This window comes from Giraffa tippelskirchi, chromosome 7 (assembly GCF_054371585.1).
Source record: "Giraffa tippelskirchi isolate mGirTip1 chromosome 7, T2T-mGirTip1v1.2.pri, whole genome shotgun sequence".
In the NCBI taxonomy this organism is placed as follows: domain Eukaryota; kingdom Metazoa; phylum Chordata; class Mammalia; order Artiodactyla; family Giraffidae; genus Giraffa; species Giraffa tippelskirchi.
In genome coordinates, this window is record NC_137281.1 from 20081267 (window position 1) to 20106034 (window position 24768).

At 49.7% G+C, this 24768-nt stretch overlaps 1 long non-coding RNA gene and 1 other non-coding gene across 2 annotated transcripts; both read right to left on the bottom strand.

Moving 5' to 3' along the window:
- Window positions 1-11129: 11129 nt before the first annotated feature.
- Window positions 11130-11201, bottom strand: TRNAC-ACA (transfer RNA cysteine (anticodon ACA)). Its single transcript has one exon. It is a non-coding gene; the product is annotated as a tRNA-Cys (tRNA).
- A 1170-nt stretch (window positions 11202-12371) lies between these two features.
- LOC145512218 (uncharacterized) lies at window positions 12372-23724 on the bottom strand. The gene is made up of 3 exons (XR_014058402.1): window positions 22968-23724; window positions 13957-14170; window positions 12372-13252 (listed from the first exon to the last, which is right to left on the bottom strand). It is a non-coding gene; the product is annotated as an uncharacterized LOC145512218 (long non-coding RNA).
- Between the last annotated feature and the right edge of the window lie 1044 nt (window positions 23725-24768).

Consider the following 24768-nt stretch of genomic DNA (forward strand, 5'->3'; position numbering starts at 1 on the left):
AAATTCATTATTGTGGAGTGTTTGGATTTTTTAAAAGCTTTTCTCTCATGCACGCACGTAGAAAGTTAAATGTTGTCTTTCATTTCTGAATGTGTAAGAAGACATTCATGGACTTTAGACGTGGCAGACACGTGTGTGCAGAGCTTCCCCTTCTCACCCCAGCTCCTCTGGGTGAGGCACCAGACTGGGTACCCAGTAAGGCAGCCGGTCAGGGAGAATGACCGCAGAGAGGGAGCAGCAGCTCTGACATGCTCTGAGCAAACCTTCAGGACTTCTTTCCACATGCCCTTTCACCACTGGTACTCCTCTTCCAGGAAGGCGAGCTGCCTCCTGCCCCTGATGGCACTCTGCCTCCGGCCCCGAGAAAGCCTGGCCAGTTAGCGCCATATGACTAATTCAGATTCATTGTCATGGATCAGATCGCAACAAAATATTTCCAGTTGCCAGTCTCTGTTTTCCAATTGTCCCTCTGTTATCCGTCTAAGTAAACATTTGTTCTGCTTATCGTTTCTGAGCAAAGACATGAATCACTCGCCCAGAAGAAACCACAGCAGCAGCTGTTGCCTATTAGGAATCGACATTTGGGAACAGGGCCCACTAAACAGAACTGCAGACTCAGGTCTGCTTTTGGTTTGTCCTCATCCTAGAAAAGGAAGCCCAGGGCACTCTGGAGGACTAGCGGCCAGGCCAACCTACCTCTTGTGGTAGGACCTTGGAGCAACCGGAAGCCCCTTGCTCAGAGCCACTCAGTAGCCTTCCTTCTACTGACTTGCCAAGTCACCTAAAATCCCACACATCGTGTTGCCGTTTGGCAGCTATTTCCATAAAGTTTGTGGGACAGTGCTAGTTGTTGCCTGAGGTGTCTAACATGGACCGGTTTGCTGCCATTGAAATCATATTGCAGAGACCTCTGGCAGATCCGGGCTTCTAAGGGAGGATGGCAGGGAACCTTAAGATGAGGAGCTCTTGGCATTTAGCAATTTGTCTGGTTTTGCAGCAACTTGCATGGGAACCATATTTTGTAATAGGCTTGGTGCTGGGCATTTCTAAAAGCTTTACATAGGTGATTTAATCCTCAAAACCCAACCAGCTGGCAGAAAGCGTGACGTAATCAAAGCAGGCAACAGACAAAGAAATGGAAGTTTTGGATCAGAGAAGGTTTCAAGCCTGAGCTGAATTTGGAAGAGTGGTTATGTGGGGAGGAGGGAGGCCAGTGCTGGGTGGAGAAAACGATTTTTATAAGTGTGGGTAAGATGGGGATGCTCAGCTATAATTCTAATGGACAAGTTTGAAACTTACCAGAGTTGCGGGTACAACATCTGAGGAAGTCCCAAGCCCCTCTCAGGGCTCAGGGTCTAAACTGGACACCCCTCCTGAGGGGGAAGGGCAGTGACTTCATCAGATTATTCCTTAAGCACTCAATCCTATCGGTCTTCTGCAGTACCTAGCAGGAATCTGCATACCCCAGTGCTCAATAAGTGCATAGTTGTGGGGAAAGGAATAAGTTTAAAGATGGTCTTCATCACCACAATTTAAAAATTTTACTCAAAAAAAAGACAAGGAAGGGAATGAAAAGATCTGCTACCGACTGGGGGAAAGTCACCTATTCAATAAAACAAAGAGCTTGCACCTTCAATATATAAAGAACTGTCAAAACTCAACGATAAAACAAACAACTCAATTAAAAAACGGACAAATACTTCAAGAGACACTTTACCAAAACGATATAAGGATGATGAAGAAGCGCATGAAAAGTGTTCAGCATAATTAGTCATTAGGGAAATAGAACTTAAAACCATAATGAGATACCACTGTATACCTATTAAATGACTAACAACAACAGCAACAACAAAAGTACTATCGATACCAAGTTCTGGCTAGGGCTAGCAACAGGGACTCTCATGCACTGCTGGTGGGAATGAAGAGTGGAGGAGTAAGTCTAGAAAAGAGTTCGGTCATTTCCTGTAGATGTACATTCACCACGTGACCCACACAATCCTGCTCCTGGGTACCTTCCCAAGTGAAATAAAAATCTGTCTTCACACCAAAACCTGTGTACAAACGTTCGTAGCAGCACGATTCATAATGGGCAAAACAGAAAACAACCCAAATGTCCTTTGAGGGGAGATGGGTAATTGCACTGTGGTATATATCCCTACAATGGGACATCATTCCGCAACAAAAAGAAACAAATACTGATGTATGCAATGATTTGGATGAATCTAAAAGGCATTGTGCCAAATGAAAGAAACCAGTTTTGAGAGGTTACATACACATGCTCTGATTCCACCTGTATGACATTCTTGAAGAGCTACATCGTGGAGAACAGACCAAAGCTTACTAGGGGCCTGGGGTAAAGGGTGGGTGTATCAAAAAAGGGGAAACATGAGGGAATGGGGTTTTGTGGGGCTGGAGGGTGATGGAACTCTTTTGTATCCTGACTATAGTAGAGGTTACAGGTATCTACACCTGTGTTAAAATTCCTAGAACTTGTATCACATAAGGAAAAGTTTACCTCCTGACCTGCCTCTGCTCGTTGAGAGAAGAGGGAGCTGGGGGATCTGTGTTTAACAGCCAACTTGCTCTAAATCTCACTGTTTGGGGTTTGATATTCACTCTAGCTTTTCAACTCCCACCTTACAGATAACTGGGGAGGGAGTCACAGGTTCTTGAATGGGGGCCAAACTGCCTCCCTCGAAGTGTAACCTCGTGCCACGTGTGGTGTCTCCTAAGCCATGTGTGATGTGTCCTGAGCTACTCGGGGTTCTGCCTGGCAGATCGGCTCCTGTGCCGCTGCAGACAAGCCTCTCCCATCCGTGTTCCATCCTTTTCAGTATCAGGTTATAGACACTGAGTTCGTGTTTCTGCTTGGCATTCTTGCCCTCTCATTTATTTGCCATCGTTTTGTTTTGTTCTTTGTTTGTGGGATGGTTAGAAGGGAAGGCAGAAGAAACTTCTTTCACCTATCAGCTTAACCCAGACATCATAACTACATTGTCAGAAAGTTACTGGGCATTGTGCACCAGTGAAAGGAGGGATTAAACCAAGAAAGAAAAGACAGAAGCTCCAGGAAGCAGGGTATCCAATGTCTGAAAGAGGGGAAGGGAGTTCCCAGGTTGGCAGTGATTAAGAGCTCCAGACAATAGCTGTGACGACACCCAAGTACAGAACCAGACCATACCATCAGAGGACTCAGAGCAGATGCCTCTAACAGCAAAAGATCATCTGATACACTCGACCTTGTGAAAAGTCATATGGAGAGGTTGTATGGGTGGGAAAACTTAATCGTATGTACCAAGAAAATCAAGCAGGACTTCCCCAGCAGTCCAGTGGTTAAGAATCCAGCCTTCCAATGCAGGGGATGTGGGTTCGATCCCTGGTCAGGGAACTAACACCCCACATGCTGTAGGACAACTGAGCACCACAACTCTGAGCCTGAGCTCTCTAGAGCCCATGCTCTGCAATAGGAGGAGTCCACACACCACAACGAGAAAAACCCTGTGTGCCTCAAGAGCCAGCAGGCCTCCCAAAGAAAAGAATAGAAACAATCAAAGTATCTTGGAACACTACCTAATTCAACAGTGAACAATATTTATATAATAAACAATGAATGCTAATTTAATAGAAACTTGTGAAATAATTGTTGTGAAGCAGTGGGGTAGGGGGATGAGGTGAGTAAGAAGGTCAAGGTCACCCCACAAGTCAAAACAGGGAGCTGGGACTTTTAGGTGCTTGCTTCATGATACTTGTCATCAGGTGCCCAGAGAAGCACTGTCTACTAGGGTGCAGTCAGGGTTTGTGGGGGGTCCAGAGTCCACCCCAAGAGAACAAGTAGCATCTGTGTCTGTAGTCCCCCAGAAAAGGAGAAACGGCTTTCGACATCTCTGTGGTCCTGCCACCAGCAGAGGGTGGAGGGTGATGAGGCCCCTGCCCCAGAACTCTGGGTCCTCAGTTAGAAACCAGAAATGAGCAGTCGACTCTGTTCCCAAGCTTATTGTGTTCAGATGTCCCCATCCCAGTCACACTTGCCAGTGCCCAGCTGGGAACTAGGTCCACAAAGACCACATCTGAATTTCAGCTGATACTCAGAAGCCTCCATTAGGACCCTCAGCTCATAAACATGATGAAATCCCCTTTCTCACAGCCTCTGGAGAAAGCAGGGTAAGACTGCCATTCTCATCAAGCATCTGAGACTTGGAGAGCTTATCCCCTGAAGCCCAGACAACAGGTTAAGGGACCAGCCTGGGAAAGGGATGTGGGAGACTGATGCCCTGCATAGCAGGCTCAGCATTCCCTGCTCTCAGGAACTAAAGAGGTATGTTAGGTCAGAGAGAAGTTATAGAACTCTGATCCTATTCCACCTGTGACAGCAGAAGTTATTAGATATTTAGGGACCATTTACTTGTGTTCCCTTTCTGAGGATAATTGGCATTCATCTCATCTTGTTGTTTGCTTCAAGTCCTATCTGTGAGCCTTTAGCTGCAGTGTTCCTCTGCCAGTAGTGCCTTCCCCCAATCTGACTCTTTCCCACTTTTCTAGAAAAGGGTTTAGATGGGAAAGTCACATCCCAGGAGCCTGTAGCCTAGTGGAACTTCAGAATTGAAAGCCAAAACTCTATGACCCACCTCCTCTTCTGAGCCACCTACTATTGTTTCAGAATTGTGTAACTGAGTCTTTTCAATGGGACTATAAACTCCTTGAGAATAAGAATTGTATTACTGTCAGCCAAGCTGTGTAACAAATAGGCCCAACAGGCAAAATTTCTACACAATTAATGTTTATCTCCTGCTCAAGTGGCAGTCTTTGAACTGTTACTCAGGGACCCAGACTCCCTCTAGTTTGTGGCTCCACTTTTCCCTGGCTCCTCATCGTCATCTGTGTCCAGCTGATGGAAGCTGCCAAGGATGGAGGAGTATTCCCAGGGGCTTTTTGTGGGTTAGGCCTGGCGCTAGAACACATCCCTTCTGCTCACGTTCCAGCTGATGAAACTTGGATGACCACATCAACCTGCAAGTGAGAATGAGGCATGCAGTCTACCTGGGTGCCCAGCAAGGGTGTGGCCTTGGTAGACCAGCTCTTCTGCTTCCCCAACCCCTTCCCTTCCAGAGCCCAACACAGAGAGGGGCCTTCAGAGGACGTTCCAGGGAACTTGGTGAGGTTGGCCTGAGGCTGCCAGTGCTCTGCAGAGAGAAGAAGCTGGCCATGTCAGGGAGGAGATCTACCTAAAGCCCCCTCACACCTGTACCTGTGAAGCTGCTCAGGGCCCTGCAGCAGCTGTGGTTGCATCAGAAGATAGACTGAAGGCTGGTCTTGACGTCCACAGAAACCTCACCCTATTCTCTTCCCACAGAGGTGACCTCTGTGCAGAGATCCATGCCCTGTGCCAGGCAGGTGGGCATCAGGAACCCCTTGAGCTGCCACTGTGTGCGGAAGCTTGTGTCTCTGGTCATGACCTGGGCAACATAGAAGGTGAGGATGGCCTTGAAGAGAGTGGTTTCATTGGAGCAGCAGAGACAAGAGCCAGACTAAGAGCTTAAGGAAAGAACACAGGCAAATGGGATGGAAGTTAATTTTCACAATTAATTAGAAAAGATAGGGCTGAAAGTGTGTGTCACAACACACACACTCACAAACACACATGTGCATGCACAAACGTGCCTGGACCAAGTACCCCTCTTCAGAATGCCTGCTTTCCGCTACTGCTATCTCAGCCCCCATCTTTCCCCTTTTTTATTCCCCCCTGAGAAGCAGTTGGCTTGGGATTCAGGTACCTCAGTGTTGTAAAGTGACTGCAGGCTGTGCTGTGTAGAAAGAACCCTTTTCAGATGTCCTACCTTCAAAATAGATCTTCACCCCCACCATAGCCACTACTGTGGGCCAAGTGACCACAGTGTCCTGCCAGGACCAAGGGTTTCTGCCTGTTCACTGACCCCCTGACCTCACCCTTGCCCACCTAACTTCATCGTCCACACAGCTGCCCTTGTCGTCTCTCAAAATTGCCGATGTGATGGTGTCCTTTCTTCATTTACACCTTCCATTGGCTTCCATATCCCCACCTCTCTATTCTCTTCTCCTGCTTCATTTTCTTCACAGCAATTCATTCTACTTTTAATCATATTTATTTTTATTCATTTCACTTGATTATTTTCTCACTCCCTGGAAGCTGAGGTCTGTAAGAGCGGGCCTTTGTCCTCTCCACTTCCGTGCCGCGGTACCTACTAGGCGTGCTAATATTTTATCAAAGACATGCAGTTTCCTTAAGCCTCAGTTTTCTCAGCTATCAAAGGGGAACAATAAATTCTGTGTGTTTCACCTCATCGGGGATTGTGAAGATTAAATGAGAAAACAAGGCAAAGCAGACCCTGAGGTCTGCAGCATTAGTGATGCCACCGGATCCTGGTTAAGGCTGCTGCCTGAGAATTCTAATTTTGTGGGATGCTTTCCTGTCATCACAAGCCCCTTCTGAGGTCAAACCATAACGTCTTCACTAGAAACAATAGCCCCAATGCTCCTTCCAACTGAGAAACCTGGGACTCTATTGAAAATAAATTAGTAATGCCTCATTCTCAATGAAAAAAAAAGTCTCAAGGAGATTTATAATTTTCTTTTTTCTAAATGTACAGAACAACATAAATCAAAAGGAGCAATGGTCTACCTTGTGTTTTGACTACTCTGACCCTCTTCAACCTCTGCCAATTTTTATCTCATTTTTGTTTAACTTTATACATCAGAGTTTAATTTTAGAACTGATCAAGAAGACAGTGATGTATAGGTTACATCAAGTGCAGCTGAAATTACCCTGTCCCTGGGGACTTGGGACTGAAGGGAGGGTCCCCGTCCTCTTTCAGGGGGTAGGAGAGGAGCGGTAGAGTTCAGCCCTTGAACCCAGCCCCCCTCCACTCAGCTGGCTTCAGTGCTGCCTCCTGTTTATTGATCCGGCCAGGTTTGAGGTGCTTGCAAGATTTTATCCGTGCAGGGCTCAGGCTGCCCAGCTCGGTCCCAGGCTCAAAGCACCAGCCATGGGGGACAATATCATTTCAGGAATCAGAGAAGGAGTTCTATCAGCATTGATTTTTCCTCTTCTTTAAAGTGGTATCTTCTCTAGGAAAGTGTGCCCAGCTGGCAGTGTAGTCTGGCCAAAGAGAATGCTGGCCTTGCTTCCCTGAATGTCCAGAGTGGGGCCTCACATCCCATAGGTTACTCAGTAAGAACTGATGCTTGAATGAATGAATGAGTTATGTTCTGCTTCCTCTTTACTGTTGGTGCTCTAGCTGGCCTCATAATAGGGTTTCTCTGGTGGCTCAGATAGTAAAGAACCTGCCTAAATGCGGGAGACTCGGGTTCAATCCTGGGTTGGGAAGATGCCTTGAAGAAGGGAATGGCAACCCACTCCAGTATTCTTGCCTGGAGAATTCCATGGACAGAGGAGCCTGGTGGGCTACAGTCCATAGGGTCACAAAAGAGTTGGACACAACTGAGCAACCAACACAAACACAAATAGATGAATTGGGTCACTGGCTTAAGAACTGGTGAGTGGCTATTGGTCCTGGAAACTTCCTTACAGATGCTTGGGACCAGGGGGATCTTTAGATTGTCTCATCGGCCTCTCCTCTGTCACATCAATGCTCATCAAGACAACCTGGCTGGGGGCTGGACAACTTCTACTAAACACCCTGAGGGTCAAGCCACACAAGCAGTGACCCAAGGGTTAGCATTTTTTTTTTTTAATGTACATTTCCTTCACAGCCCTTATCACAGTTTGAAATTACAGACTTGTGTAACTATTTGAGTAAAGTCTTTCTCCCCACTAGACCCTAAGAACACTGAAAAGTTCTGCTATTAATTCACAAGAAAAGTCTATTTGCTCACCTGTATTTCCAGGGTCGGGCACAGGGCTTAATATCTAGGAAGTGCTCAATAAGTGTTTCTGAATGAATGAGTCCAAAACAAACCGGGCTGGGGAGATACTGTAGTGTGTCATTAGCAAGGCAGGAAAGAGGTAAAAATACCTGAGTAAGGTAATCATATTACATGTAACCACTTGACCCACTGTCAACCCAAAAGGCCAGTAAGGGGTATGAGGGAGGCATTACGTGGTCGGTGGATTTGGGAACTAAGTGAAGATGCCAAGGACAGCAAGTCTCTCTGGCAGACTCCTTGTCTGGACCTGCACTGCCCCATCCAGTAGCTATTAGCTACTTGTGTGGCCACTGAGCACTTGAAACGTGGCTGATCTGAACTGAGATGTGTTGTAAGTGCAATATATTCACCAACTTTCAAAGGCTTACATGAAAAAAGAATACAAAAATCTATCACTAATCATTTTATATTGATTACATGTTGAAATGATACTTTGGGGGCTATGATTAGTTAAATAAAATAATTGAATGAAGCTCACCTACTTATTTTGTTTTAAATGGGGCTATAACAAAATGAACTGAGAAGGGCGTGGGTGCGTAGCTGCAGAGCTGGAGAAGGGGGTGGGAGCCAGTGCAAAATGCAGTGCATTGTGAGAAAATCACTTGTTTATTTAAATATTGTACTTATTTTTTTTAAAAAATCCAGATAAGAAATCTGGATATTTACAGTAATAATTAAAAAGGGGAAAGGGAATATATAAATTATATATAAAAAAGGAAAGAATTATAAGACACTTGAACAAAAAATTTACATCTTTAAAATATCTGGACTTCAACCTCAGAATGAGCATATCTTTTAAAAACTCTTGGAAAATACTTCCCCACTCTCTTTGTCTCCTTTCTTTATAAGGCATCTTTAACTCCCTTTGGGAAACTTCTTATAAATGAGGATTTGCCTCTCAAGGGATTCCTCTGGTTAGGAAAGTGTTTTATTAAAAAATATATGTTTGCCACAGAATGCTGAGCGATATAATTAGCTGGTCCCTTCTGTTTTATTTTAAGAGGCTGTATGGCCAAGTTCTAATTAAACATATTCTCAGGACATTTGAAATGTGAAGGTGCCTCAGAAATGGACACTAAAATAAAGGAAGTGAAGGCTTGGGGGATGCAAGCTGGAATGCAGGCACTCTGGCCACAGTGTACCTGGCATTTAGCCTCATTTCTGTTCCTGAGCACACAGCCGCCATGACCCATAAGCCTGTCCCAGTTTACCATTGCTGGGACCCTGCCCTGCATCTGGGAGACAGAGTCCTGGGCTGGGATTCTGGGGTTCTGGGTGTGTGATGGGCCATCATGTCCAAAGTGAGAGCTTTTAAGGTCCCCACTAGTCCTGACATTCTGATTGTACATCTGGATATGCTTCTCTGGCTAGTTCTTGCCACATAGCATAGCAACATTCCAAATGCCCATACTTCATTTACTTTGTGAATCCAGGAATAAAATACAAGACCATGGAATCTGGCTCTTGATGGCTCATCCAAGAGAGGCAGTGCCACACTTCATCTGCAAAATGAGTAGAGTGGTGCTCACCTATATCCTTTTGAAAGTATTTCTTCTTGGAAATACTCTGCACACAGCAGGATGGGCTGGGAGCCCAGAGGAGTTGAGTTTAGAACAACCTCTTCTAAATTCTCCCACCTTGGCACCTGAGAAGTAACCCCACTCTTTGCAAAGCATTTACCCATCCATTAAACCCTCTTCAGAAGCAAACAGAACTCTCAGTCTTTGCTGATGGGGACACAAAATGATAACATCCACTTTGGAAAACAGTTTGGCAGCTTCTTACAAAGTTACACATACTCTTACTGTGTGTGTGTATGCATATGCATGAGTGCGTGTGTGTGTGTGTGTGTGTGTATGTGCTCAGTCATGTCTGACTCCTTATGACCCCATGGACTGTGGCCTGCAAGGTTCCTCTGTCCTTGGAATTTTTCCAGGCAAGAATACTGGTGTGGATTGCCATTTCCTTCTCCAAGGGATCTTCCCAACCCAGGGATCAAACCTGAGTCTCCTGCCTCTCCTGCCTTGGCAGGCAGATTCTTTACCACTGTGCCCCCTGAGAAGTTGGGACTCTTACCATAAAACCCATCAGTCCCACTCCTAAGCACTGGGATGCAAGAGAAATGAAAACTTATGTTCATACAAAATCCGTATGTCCATGTATGGCAGCTTTATTCACAGTCACCCTAAGCTGGAAACAACCCAATTGTCCTTCAACAGATGCATGAATAAGCAAACTGTGGTACATCTATACCAGCTATTGAAAAAACTCAACAACATGGATAAATCTCAAACACTAAGTGAAAAGAAGCCAAACCCCAAAGGTAACCTACTGTATAACCCCATTTAGTACATCCTGGAGAAGGCGAAAGGATGGGGATGAAGAACAGACCAGTGGTTCCTGGCATGGGAAGTGGCGGTGAGGGGTAGGAGGATACTTTGACTATGAAAGAGCAGCACAAAGGAGAATTTGGGGGGATGTGCATGTGTGTTACGGAGAAAGCAATGGCACCCCACTCCAGTACTCTTGCCTGGAAAATCCCATGGACGGAGGAGCCTAGTAGGCTATAGTCCATGGGGTTGCTAAGAGTCAGACACGACTGAGCAACTTCACTTTCACTTTTCCCGTTCATGCACTGGAGAAGGAAATGGCAACCCACTCCAGAGTTCTTGCCTGGAGAATCCCAGGGACGGCGGAGCCTGGTGGACTGCCATCTGTGGGGTCGCACAGAGTCGGACACGACTGAAGTGACTTAGCAGCAGCGGCAGCAGCAGCATATGTGCTAAGTCTCTTCAGTCGTATCCTCCTCTGTGCGACCCCGTGGACTGTAGCCCACCAGACTTCTCTGTCCGTGAGATTCTCCAGGCAAGAATACTGGAGAAGGTTGCCCCACCTCCCGGGATCTTCCTCACCCAGGGATTGAACCCATTTTTCTTAAGTTTCCTGCATTGGCAGGTGGGTACTTTACCACTAGTGCCACCTGGGAAGCCCGTTTGGAGTGATGGGACTTCTCCAAATTTTGATTGTGGTGGTGGTTATCTAACTCCACGAATATGTCAAAACTCAGAGAAAGTGAGACAAAGTGACGTCGCTCAGTCGTGTCTGACTCTTTGCAATTCCATCGACTGTAGCCTACCAGGCTCCTCCATCCATGGAATTTTCTAGGCAAGAGTACTGGAGTGAGTTGCCATTTCCTTCTCCAGGGGATCTTCCCGACCCAGGGGTCGAACCTGGGTCTCCTGCATTGTAGGCAGATGCTTTACCATCTGAGCCACCAGGGAAGCCCTAAAACTCAGAGAACTATACACAAAATGAGAGAATTTACTCTATGTAAATTAGAAAATAAAAATTTAAAACCCTGGCAGGCTTGGCAGTGAATGTGTGGCTGTTTGAGGTTGCCCCCCCTCACTCATTTTCTCCTATAAGGGATTAAGTCTATCAAGGCACGGTGTTCCCTGGGGATGGCTACTGTCCACAGAAGTGGCCTCTGAAAACTGGAGGGAAGGATGTAGATTACACGGGCCAGTGACAAGGGTTTGTTTTTGTTTTTTTTTTTTAATTCTCTTTCCTACTGGATGTGGACAAAGAGGCAAGTAGGTTTAATTACCACTTGTGACCACTCTTGAAGTCAAACAAACAAAACACCTTGAAGATGAGATGATGCTGAGAACACAGAGTTAAGAGAGGGTGGAGAAAACTAGGTTCCTGTTTGTATAATTGAGTCAGGATTTACCACTAGACCATTTCCTTAAGCCAGCATAAGGAGGGGTGGTATTACCTGCAGACTAAAGCCTCCTAGGAAATGCAATCATGGAGCTCATTGAAACACTTCTGTTCTGATCCACAGTTTCAAAGCAACTTGAAGCAAACTGAGCAATAAAGAACTTCTGCGAAACAACAGAAAACATATCCAACAAAAAAAATGGGAAAAGGACTTGGACAGGAACCTCATGAATAGGGAAATCCAAGTGACCATAAACATATGGAAAGGCACTCAACCCCATTAGCATTCATGGAAATGCAAATTAAACACAGAGAGACAGCAACAGCAACCACTAGATTAGAAAATATTAAAAAAAGAAGGGGAAGAAAAGCTTGAAATATCACATGTTGACAAGGATGTAGAACAATGGGGACATGTTAGAACACTGCTTGTGCGAGTGAAAATTGACATAACTACTTTGGAAAACAGTTGGGAATTGTAGATATACATACTCTATGACTTAGTGATTCTGCCCCTACATATATGTGTAACAGACAAGCTCTCCCACATGTGCACAACACATGAATAAGCATGTTCACAGCAGCATTTTTCATAATAGTAAAAAAACTGGAAAAAAAGAAAAACCTACTATATTGCAATATATTCACGATCCACAGCTTTAAAAATGACCAACTGCACACATTCACATGGTCAAGTCTCCAGGTGAAAGAAATAAGACACAAAATGATTCATTCATTACAATTTTCTTTATGCAAAGTTTAAATACAGGCACAGGGGTATTTGTAGTGAAGTGTTAAAACTACAAAGCAAGGTAATAAAGCAATGACTACGAAGCAGAGATGGTGGTGGCCTCCAGGAAAGGTGATGGTAACCAGGGGGCTAAGGGGATCATTTCTGGTGATTGAGCATGGTAGCTATGCGGGTGTTGGTCTTCTAATTATTATCTAAGCCATACACACATGATTTACACCTTTTTCTACGTTTTTAATGTATCTCACACAGAGAAACATAAGAAGTCAAAAAATAATCAGATACCAGAGAAGTGTCACGAACCAGTCTGGAGCCTGGAATATGGGCTAAATATGAGAGAATTCTAGAGAAGTGGTCCCAGAGAGAGACTATCCGGATGGTCACAAGTTTTGCTTTACTTCATCACCATTTATTCCAGCCAGGGGCCTTTCAGAAGTGCTTGCTTTCAAGTCAAAGTTGAAGCCTTTGAAAAGTATCCATTCTGTCTTTTAAGTCTAATGTGCTAATCTGACAGCGTGCTCTTTCTGACTCATTGCAGTTCAGACCAGATCTGTTCCTCACAGGATCCACAAAGACGGGACGCAGCTATCCTTATTTGCCTGGAGATCTTTCATCTTAAAATTTCATCAGGGCCAGAAACACAGGAGACCACACCCAATGCCTCTTGAGTAAGCTGTATACTGTTGGTCCAGGCATTAACTTCACAAAGTTCCTTTGTATAAAATTCTTTCATGCTTTTATTTGAGCCTATTAACTTTATTTTAAATATAAATCCAACAAGTCCAGACATCTGTTTCCAGGACTCTATCAGCTTAGAAAGGTAAAAGTGGCAGGGAACAGCTATGAGAATCCATGTCACTATGTAAGAAGACAGAAAGAAAACATATTAGGTCTCCTAGGCTTCTGGACACAATTATTGTAGGCACAACAATGAAACGTTCAATTAGAAACTGACTAGACTCTTTTTAAAAAAAAATCAGGAAAATGTGCAGTGCATAAGAAACGATTATCATCCAATCTTTAGCAAATCATATCATTCAAAAAAGTAAGTTTTATAGATATTTTCCTGTAAAGAAGTCACTCTGTGAGAATGTTGCGATGTTAATCTAAATTCAAGTCTCTAGAAGCATATGCGTGTACACAGATGCAAATATATAGACATACATACATACACTTACACAGATGAATAATGAAAAATAGTATCTAGAGTGTGTATGTGCGTGCGTGTGTGTGTGTGTGTGTTTGTGTGTGTGGTCGTGGTGGTAGTGGTTTGAGCCCCATTAAAGAACTCAAGATTTGGATGGAATTCACCCTGATAGCTGAACAATTATGAAACAGCAGCATCCTCAGAACCAAATGACCTTTTCATCAACTTACAAAACATTAAAGGTTAAAGAATGTTTGAAAGGAAGCTAATACTTTTAAAACAGTGGGAAAATTGCCATCTTTTCAAAGACCTGACCAAAATGAGAGCAAAGTGCCAGACGGCATGTGAGCCTTACGATGAGGAGGTGTGACACGTTTGCATTCCCTGCTTCATTCAAAACTATGAATGAACCTACCTCCTCAGGAAATGAGACAAGGCAGGCCTGGGAGCCACACAGCCCGGGAGCCCATGTGAGGAACCCTTAACAGGCTGGCTCCTAATTGCAATTTTGAAGTCACATTGCTTCCTCTCTCAAGCAGCGATGGCAAGGTGAGCAAATCAATGAGAGTGTCAGATTTTCCAGGCTTCTATTTTCCATCTGACCTGGATGGTACAAATTCCAGTCGCTACTAACAGGGAAAATAGAAATATCAGCCAGGCTCCTTACTAAACCCATTCCTTTAATTAGCTCTCAGAAAGGCCTGGACAATCTACCTTACTCGCCCTGCATATGCCCACTCTTCCCAAGAAGCTAGGAGGCCTGTGCCCTGCCCTGCCTTCCACACCTCCCCACTTTCTTTCTCTCTGTCCCACTCACAGTACCTGCTTGCAGTATCCTCTGGGGCATCCAACCTCAGCCTGTTTTATAAGCTTTTGTCTTCAGGAGGTCTGACCGGTGGCTGCCCTTCTCACAGGGCTGCAGGAGGGGTCAGCATCACTGGACAACCACTGGATGCCAAGTTTTTCACCAAAGCATCAACATAAATCCATCATCCCAGGGAAGCCTGACTCTACTTGGAAAGTGGGCTCTGCTGTGACTCACCCGTGGGCAGACAGCTAGTAACACCATGCCTCTTTCAAACCCTGGTCTAGCCCTGAAAGCTCCTGGGATACAATGCAAAGAAGTAAAAGCTTCGAAGGACTTCTCTGACTTGGATCAAATTTTTCTTCCCTGATTTTTCTACTCAAGGCTGAAGAAGGAGAGAGCTGCCTGTTTTAGAGATGAAGGAAGTGAGGCTCAAAACGGGGGGCAATCTGCTCGAGGTCACTTGGTCAGTGAGGGGCCACCAGCCCAGGCCCTGCCTCACATGGGCAGAGTTTGCATTCACCTGACGTGTGCACACGTGCAGCCCAGCCATGCACTTGGGCCTTCTGTGCTGCTGATCCTGCTTCTCCTTCATGCCGTCATGCATCCTGGGCTGGAGAGTCAGCCCTCTTACTTTCTCACCTTCGCTGTCTACCTTCTAGACTCCTGACATGCCCCAGATAGGACCATCCTCTAGAGAAAGAGCAGCTGGCATTTCTGGACATTTGAGACGGGCACGACTCCTTGACAAATTTCCCTCTTGGAGGATGACTCTGGCCCATTTTCAAGTCTCATTTTTCCTGGCCGACAGGTGAGGCCTGAGGAGCAGGAAGGAGGGATTGCGGGCTGCTGGGAGGCTGAAGGGAGGCTTCCCTGCCATGTAACACAGAGTCAGGGGAACTACAAAGACCTTCCTGCTTCTGTGACTGGCAGGCCTTCTCCTAGTGGGAACCCTATCCCCAGACAGTCAAGTCAGTAGGAACTGCAAATTCTCTTGAAAACCGGGAGGCCCTTTGGTACCTGAACTTACCCATTCACCCACTACTACCCACCAGTATTCCCAGCAAACCCAGAGCCAGAGCCCCTCTCAGCAGACAAAATACACCTAAGCGCCTTAAGTGATGTGAAAGACTTCTTATGAATTTACCCCTTCCCCAACATGGGGTCTACAGATTTTAAAGGTATTGATAATATCTTTCAGGTGATGTCACAATTCACTCTCTGTCAAATTTGTATTCAGCGCCTACCATTGTTTTTCTATGTGTATTTACAGTTAGTTAGCCATCCTGGATCTGGGCTCTGAGAGCACCCCTTGACCAGGGTGCCCCCTCTCCGGTGAATGGGGCCAGGTAGGATGCCTGCAGATGACTGACTTGAGCTGACTGTGGCTGCAGAGTAGGGCCTAGAGGGCCCTTCGCATTGGAACTCACACTCCCCTGCAGCCTGACTGCCACCTGCAGACCCCTTGGCAGGGAGCAGGGTGGGGAGCAAGCACTCCCCAGGGAAGTCTGTAGCTGGGCCCCGATTCTAATTCCTGCAGGGATGGGAAAAGAGCAGCTTGCTCACCACCCCACAGCAGAGAAAGACAATTGCATTTTTAAAAACTCTGTGCTTAAAAAATATACAAAACAGAAACAGACTCACAGATGTGGAGAAGAACAGACTGGCGGTTGCCAAGGGAAAAGGGGTGGAGGGAGGGATGGACTAGGAGTTTGGGGTTAGTATACGCAAACTATTGCATTTAGAATGGATAAACCAGTTCCTACTGCATAGCACAGGGGACTATATCCAATCTCCTGGGATAAATCATAACGGAAAAAATATTTTTAAAAAGAATGTATATATGCGTATAACTTAGTCACTTTGCTGTACAGCAGAAATTAGCACTACATTGTAGGGCTTCCCTGCTGGCTCAGATGGTAAGGGATGCTCCCGCAATATGGGAGACCTGGGTTCGATCTCTGGGTTGGGGAAGATCCCCTGGAGGAGGGCATGGCAACCCACTTCAGTATGCTTGCCTGGAGAATTCCATAGACAGAGGAGCCTGGCGGGCTATAGCCCATGGGATCGCACAGAGTTGGACATGACTGAGCGACTAAGCACAGCACAGTAAATCAATTATACTTCAATTAAAAGTGTGTGTAGAGGCCTGTAGGGGCATGGTGGGCCCTGGGGTACTTGGAATGATGGGCCATGGGAGGCGGTGGGAAAGAAGAGATGCTGAGCAGACAAGAACTATCTGCTGGTCCCTGATGGAAGCCAATCCAGCATCCCAGGCAAAGGTCTCCACTGAGTCCTGAGCCACAGGCAGAACCAGGCAGGAGGCCAGCTCTCCTGGTGCCTGCAGAGTTTCCTTGTTCCTTAGAGACCAAAGGTCAGCATCATGGCAGGGTCAGTCCCTTCTGTGTGCACCTGCACGCTCCCTTACTTCCACATTCTTCCTGAAGGATGCTACAGACAGGTCCCTCCTTGCATGCCTTTACACAATGACAGGAGCTCCTGCCTCAGGGTGTGGGCACTTCCTCAGGATGCGTTTTTCCAGGGGAGGAGTTCTGTAGCTGAAGCCAGTCGTCAGCACACGCACCCTAACAGCCTGCTCAGGCTTTCTCAGGGGTCAGGCTCCCGCAGCACCCCAACTCCCAGCCCCAGCTCCCAGTGGGCCTGACCCGCATGGGCACACAGTCCTCTGCTCAATGCAAGCTGGATTTGTCTGCTCAAGAATTTCAATATTGGAGGGCTTTGAAGAGGGTGGTCAAGATCTGGGGTGGGCAAGGGTCTTATCTTGAAGTTAATCTCAATGGAACAAACACACGTTTCACACAAATGCTAGATTTGTTACCGGAACCTAGAGAAGGGAGTTGGAGTGAAGGCGCTAGAGCTTTTCTTAAACCCCTCCTTGGCGTCACCATCCAACTCTGCCTCTGCCATCCAACTGCACGCGAAGAGTGCAGAGACCTAGTCTTCTAGGTAATAAGAGCACTCCAGCCCACTCCCTCTCCCCTTCTCTCATTCCTGGGGCGGGTAGGGCTGCCCACCGTCCTGCCTCTAGAGGGCGCTGTTGGAGAGGTGGTACCGCCAGCTGCAGCCGCGGGCTCAAAGAGGGCGCCCCAGGGACTCCACCCCTAACCCCTGGCCTAATTTGAATATTTCATTGGCTGCCGCCAGTCTGGTCAATTTATCATGCAAATACGGGTGCCCTCGCGCCAGAGAGGAGCCACCGCCCGCGCAGGAGAGCGGCGCCCGATTGGTGGCCGAGACAGCTGCATTTGTAATATTTTTCTTTGGGCATTAGAGTCATTTACCAATGCCATCGCCGCAACTCGAGGCACTGAATCACAAGCCACTTAAAGGTTTTTATTGGCAGCTTTGAAACTTCTTAACATGTTCTTTTGTTTTAAACCAAGTATCCACCTATTGCTGACGGCCCACCCCCCCACTCCCCCGCCTGCCCTAAAAAACTGCAGCAGCTACAAACGACTTAGTTCCCTCTCAATCTGTGCACTGGGTGACCGCTTCTGCCGTGTCACAGCCAAGAGGACTAGACTTCTTTGGGATGAGCACTTGGTAGACTTGAAATAAATAATCTTTGCAAATTCTTATGGGGTCCAGACGCAACTGATAGAAGACAAACAACAAGGAACCAGAGAGTAACAAGAAGAAAGAAGAGGAAGATATGGGAAAGAAAAGTGGCAGAAAGATGAAGAGGGAAGGGAGAATTCAGAGCTGCTTTGTGGAGGAGGAAATTCTTGGAGTTACCAAAGCTGCCGAAAAAAAAAAAAAAAAAGAAGACTATCCGCATACAAAGAAACTCAACCTGCTGGCCACCCTGTCCCAAATTCTGGATTTGCTATTCTGGAAATACAAGTGCAATGCACCCAAGTTTCAAGAAATAAAAATGACAAAGAACGAGGTCCCAGCCCAGTATTCCTCTATTGTACCTGCCCTACTGAGAATTGCGCCCGGTCTCGATTTTTTTCCCGTTTGTAAATTCAGTGACAAACACAAAACCATAATACATATATAAGATAGAAAAGAAGAGCGATTAGGAGAAAAGAAAGAGAAAACGAAATTCCTCCTCGTCTTGCAAATTCCCCGGCTAGTTAATGAGGTCACCAGGCTTGCAACGCTAGGCTGTCTGGTTTGAGAAGACCTGGTGGCTTGATTTCTGAGACCTCCTCCTCTCCCGGGTTTCCTGCATTGGCCGAGCCTGAGCTCAGCCTCGCGGTGATTCACAGGCAGGATTCTGTCCGCGGAACTTGCATCCGCGCGGGAAGAGCTGGGCACCTCTGCTTTTCAGCTAGCAAAGAGCTGCTTGCTTCCAGCCAGGGGCGAGCCCCACGGTGGCTGCTGCTGCGCTGAGTGTAGAGTTTTTTCCTTAAGCTTTGCCTAAATGGTTTATAAAAATCCATTTCACCCAGAGTGGGAAAAAACACGCCTCGTTGTAGCGAGTAATTCCGGAAATTCCCCGAGCAACTCAGGTCAACGCAAGGGATTTGATCAAAGGGTATTTTGCCAGTAATTGTGTCCTCTAAGCTGGTCTTAATGTACATCTGTCTTTCTTAGACAGAAACACGAAGACTTTCTATTTTCTTTAATAGTAGATCTCCTAAAAAAAGTTTTTTGGAAAAGTTCGGTGAAGGATTAGGCTTGAAAGATAATTATGTGAAAAGGGGGAGTGGAGTATAAACTGTGCTCCCCAAATCTGAAAATCCGGTACTGAGAGCAGAGGAGAGCCCCAGGGTGTTAGGGACGGAAAATCCCCAGCAGGTCTTGGGAAACCCCAGAAAGTAGTCCCTACCAATCACCCAGCTAGAAGATGGGTCTGTAGGCATACCAGGTTCCCTTCCAATAACGGCGATGCCTCCCTCCCTGTTAGGTACACAGCTTTCAATTTTTGTTTTTAAAGATGCTTATAATTGCCTGGAAATCCCAAGTCTGGGGGCGGGAGGGGGTACGGAGGGGAAAATGAGACATCAAGGAGGGGACCTGCTGGCTCTGGCTTTCTAGGGGGCATGCCTGGGTCAGCTTCCATCCAGAGTTCAGGAAGTCCCAGTCATGCCCAGTTCCGGGATGGCCCGGGGCAGCCTTGCTCTGCCCTGTCCCAGCAGACAGCGGATCTCAAGGCTGGCCAGGGAAGATCAAAGGTCCTTTTTGCCTTTGAGTCGGGTGGTCCTGGTGGGATTGGCAGACCTGCAAAAGGCCGAGTTGCAAAGTTGGGCCAGACCTCTGTGTTGGAAACACAAGAAATTTACCAAGTAGGAAGCCCGCTCTGGGGAGGAAGGGTTGGTAGCCTGTGTACCCAAGTGTGTGGGGAGTGGGATGGCGGGGACTGGGGAGATTCACATTCTCAGCACCAATTCTTGGGCCAAGAGAAGTCTCCTACTTTTCTTCCAGGAGTGCCTTGCCCCGCCCCCAGCTCCCATCCCTGGGAGCCTGATGTAGCTCCCCCGAGGCCCCACAGAAGTGGCATTAATATACGGCTCCGATTTTCCAAGGTTTATTTCACGTCAAAACTGTAAAAGTTCTTGGGAGAATTTACAGACAAAACATCTGGTTCGTTAAAACAAAGCTACCGGAAAAAGAGAAACAAACTTCGCCGCTGTGTAAATGCACTTTTAGCAAACAATTTACCGCCTGGCTAGGGCCTGGCCCCAGGGTCCGAATTCTTCCCACCACAGCAGGGGCTGAGGTTCTGGGCCCAAACCCTGGCTGAGGTATGCAGGTGGTGGCAGTCAGCCTCTCAGCACCCAGGGTACTTCCTCCTGCCTAGCCCAGGTTGTGGTGACAAGGAGTGTCAAAGGGTCCAGACCAGAGCGCCGACGTTCCAGGCGGGCGACGGCTGGAGAGCCCTCGCTGCCGCCTCCTCTCGAAGGCACTGGACTCCCCAAAGGCCCACCGGCGGGCCAGATGCTCTCACACCTTGACATGGGGTGTAGGCTCCCAGAGGGTGTTGTCCCTGCGGGCGGCCCGCGCCTCCCGAGAACCCTTCTCTAAAGTCTGTGTATAGACCCTTGGGTCCCCAGCCCGCCCTGGCTACCCGGCCTGGATAGCCAGCTGCAAGGATGCCTTCTTTGCGGACGTCTTTTTCCTTCTGGCCATCCCAAATGAGGACACACTTAATTCAGCCGGGTTTGGGACCGGCGGGCTGTCACTCAGCCCTCAACCGCACCTTGAAGACAACCTCGGCTGCCTCCAGGCGGTGGTCCGCCTGCTCCTTCCCGAGCGCGAACTTCCTGACTCCCCGCGCCGCGCGCCGCGGTCAGGATCCTCGCCCCTCCACCGCACACTTGTTTCGAACCACACGCCTGCGTACTTCTCCCCTCTCCGACTTCTCCGGGCTAGGTTCCGGTTAGCCAAGGACAAAAACGCTCCCGGGATGGGACAGACCCGCTCAGGTAGGCCCTGCACTGCTGCCTGGGGTCCGTGAGTTCCGGGAGCTGGAGTTGGGCTTCTAACCCCTTGACCTGAAGGAACGGCTGTTGGGAGCGTTTGTACTGAACAGGGCTCCGAATCCCGCCGCAGAGGAGGAGCGGGGTTCCATTGCGCCCGAGGGGCAATCTTGGGGGTCAGGAGTTGTCTTCATGGCCCCTGGGAATTTGGGGGGCTCTGAACAGGGTGATCCAGCTCATCTCAATGGGAGCCGCCAGTTTCTCCTCCAGGCGTTTGCCACCGGACATTTTGGCATCTCCCCACTGTCCGTCAGTCCCCTTCTCCTTTTATTTTTAGGGGTGTAAAAAATTATTCTCAGAAACAGGGCACTTCCCACAGGGGGCCACTTTTTGCGTGACTCACGCGTCTAAGTAGTTACCAGGTGCTTCTGCAGGGCAGTATTGTTGCTTTTCAAAGCAAAGGTCTCTGCAACTCTTCAGAGGGGGGTGCACAGATTTCTTCCCAGTGTGCCTTCTACAGAATTCTAGCTCCTCCGCCGGGCGCGGGCTTTTCTGCCCTCTAGTCTAGCGTGAAAACGGTTCGGCTGCTGGATGTGGTGCGCGAAGCCGGCACCCTAGAGCGCGGACCGTCCTTCCCAAGGAAGGCGCCCCAGCTAGCACCGCCTCATTTGTCTATGGCCTCCTCCTGAACCGCGCAGGCCTGGGTGCACGCCTCAAACCGGTTTCTGTATCCCTCCGAACTCGGAATTCGCGGAACCATGAGACGCACACGTTTTGACCCGCGTGTGTAGTCGACTCGGAGGGACTGTACTCACCAGGCACCCGGACAGATATATTTGCAGTAGTAATAACACAAAAATATCAGAGGAAGCGCCAGGGACAGCCGCCCCACAGATGTCCCAAGAGGAGGTTCTATGCACACTCTCCCTCTGAAGTTCTTGGGAGGACATGAAAGGCCCTTGGCCCGGCCAGATTGATCCTATGATCAGGGACATATGTGAAGGTGTCTGTCTTCTGGATCTTGGGTTAGGGGACGATAGGGAATAGCCAGAAGCAAAAGCAGGGGAGCAGGCCACCACCTTCTGGGGTCAGCAGTCTTGGGGAATGGTCGGCAACTCCCTGCAAAGCACTGGCTTCTCCAACTTACGACCCCGTTCTCTCTCCCTCTGTAAATAACATGTGAATTACAGACATACTGCCACCCAGAAACTATTTCTCCCTAAATTGAGCCCACAGTTCTCATTCGGATCATTCATGAGAACCCATGGATCCTTCCTCTTCTCTTCTTTTCTTGCCTCCTCACTGTCAGGCCATGGTAGGAAGCAGCCAGGCGGGGCCTGGCAAACTTTTAGATTGAGACCTTCTGGCTAACACCTGCCTGGCGACCTCGACAGCCTTAGACTCGGCCAAGCTGAAGATTTAAGCCACGGAGTGGAGGTACCTTCCAGGTCTATATCGTGCTTGCTGAGGATTTGGGAAACCTACCTTCCTTCTTTCCTATGCCACACCCAGTCCACAGAAAAGGGGCAGAGAACTCGGTAGAATGCAAGGGCTAGGTTGACACTGTTCCCTTGCACCTGTCCCATCCCTAGAATGGCCTGCAAAACTAATCACGTTTAGAGGTCCCGATATTAAAGTGGGTAGGTGTAGCTAAAAGATCCCCGTAAAGATCAAGGTTCCAAGCTGTGCCAAGCCAGGCCGGAACCCTGTTTTCGTGCCCGGGCAAAGTAGCGCGGTCGCAGTATGCACCCCGCATAGCCCGTGTTGTGCGTGACGGGCTGTCGCGGCGATGTGCAGCTCATTGACACTGATGGATGCGCCAATGGTTGGACCGACAGATGTTGGGGCGGATCGCACTGCGCGCGGCGCCTGAGCGGGGGAGGGAGAGGCAGCGATCGGGCGGTGGCTGCGGGCTGCGCCGAGACCTGAGCTCAGGCCACGGCCGACAGGGGGAGAGGGCGGAGGGAACTGAGGTTTGGAAAGCTGCGCGGGGAAGGAGAGGAGAGGGGGAGCACGAGCCAGGGCGAAACTCTCAGCCTTCCGTGCACGGTGCCCAGCGCTGTGCACTCGCTACAACCCGTGGACCCAAGCGGGCGCTCGGCGTGTGGAAGGTGAGTCAGGGTGGCAGGAGGCGATCTCCCGCGGCGCCTACTCTCCTTCAGGCAAGTGATACTCATTGCCGCAACCAGAATCCTAGAATCCTGAGGCCGCTGGCGGCGTCTGCCAACTCACCGTTTTCTCCTTCGCAAGAAGCGTTTCACGCCCCACGGCCGCGTCTCCCGGGCCTGGAGGGACAGTTGCTCTGGCCTCTGCGGCCGCAGGCACCAACTCCGCGCCACGCGCCCGCCCCCGAGTCTGCCGCACGAGGCCAGCCCGGGGCCCAGCCGCAGCTAGACTCCAACTCCCCGCAACCGCCCAGGGTCCGCATCCCGCAACTCCGTGCGCTCTTGCGCACGCCAAGGCGCAGGAGGCGGCTTTATAGCCCCGAAGGACGGCGGCAGCACATCTGCATTCAGGGAGGCGTCTGGACCGAGCCCAAGCCCGCAGGCTGGGGGCGAGCGGAGACTTTTGATCTTACCGTCAGGGTGAGATCGAGGTCTGGTCTAAAAGAAAAGAAAGTATGCCTGTGAACTTTTAAAACAAACTTGCGAAAAACAATCACAAGGAAAAAATAAAGAGAAGAGGGGGCATAAGAAGAGGGAGAAAGAGACTAAAAAAGAAACATAAGGGAGGGGGGGAGGCAAAGACGGAAGAAGGCCGGGGTTTGCAGCTCCCAGAGCGCTCAGGCAGTCAGTCCCAGGGCGCGGGGCTTCGGCCCTCGCCCGGACTCTCGCACGCGGCGCACAGGGGACTCCCTGGGCCCCAGGGGCGCGCCCAGAAGCAGCACCGCCTGAGGGACCGTGGGCTTGGCGGCCGCCCCCGCACTCCCGCCACCGCCGCCCGGCAGCGCCCGGAGCCGGCCCCGCCGCTGCCGCCCCATTCCCGGCCCAAGAGCTGGCCCAGGGAGACGCAATCGAGCCCGCAGCGCATCGATGCGCCGCCGCCCGCGCCGCTCCGGCTCCGGCTCCGGCTCCCGCTCAGCCGCCGCTGCTCTGGGGTCGTCCCAGTGAGCTCCGGCCCACCCGCGCCCTCGTGGCCGCCAGTAAGTCAGCCCTCTTTGCCCCGCTGCCAATTCAGCCCTGCCAGATTCTCTTCTCTACGATCCGCCGGGCTGGCCCGCATGGAGCCTCGGCGACCCCAATCACCCAATCAATAATCAATTCTTTTTGCCCAATACTGCCGGAAGGCCAGGCGCTGGGCGCGTTAGCCCCTCTCGGGGCGTCCCGGGGCGGGGGATGGGCTTGAGAGTGTGAGTTCCTGCCCCCGCCCCCGTCCCGCCCTCGGATCTGCCGGAGCCAGTGGTGGGGGGCGCGGTCCGGAGCCTAGGGGGCGAGGGGCGGGGTGGAGGTACCGTGATCTTCCCAGTCTGGAGAGGAAACTTAAGAGGCACCCCCTCCCTCGCCGACCCCCGGGACAGGCCCGGGAAAGTTTGCCCGGGAAAAAAAAAAATTGCGGGAAGTGGCGGCGGCGGGTCCCGGGGGAGGAGCTCGGGAGGCGCGCGGGGTCTGAGGGCAGCCCCCACCCGCTCCAACCCGCGCCTGCCTCCTTCCCCGGGGGCGCCGGCGCCCGCCCGCGGGCCCTGGCATCCCCGGGGTGCGCGGGCCCAGGCCCGGGGTCTGAGCTGGGGGCTTTGGACGCGGCATGTGGAAAGGAGTACGGCCCGGGAGTGGCAGCGGGGGATAGCCAGGGGGCGAGGCCGGGTGGGGAAGAGGGGCGGGCGGGAGTAGCTAGTGCCCCGGGACAGGCTCGGCCGAGCCGGCGCCGCGCCCCTGAGTGCGCGCAAGGGGCGGAGGCGGAGGGGCGGCACCCCCTCCCAGGACTGGGCGGGGGTCCCAGACAGGCTCGGGGCCGGGAGCGGGGGCGCGGCGCCCCCGCGGGCGGGCGAGTGACACGATCATCTCCTTTTCCTTTAAGCTTGCCTGTTGCCGACGCC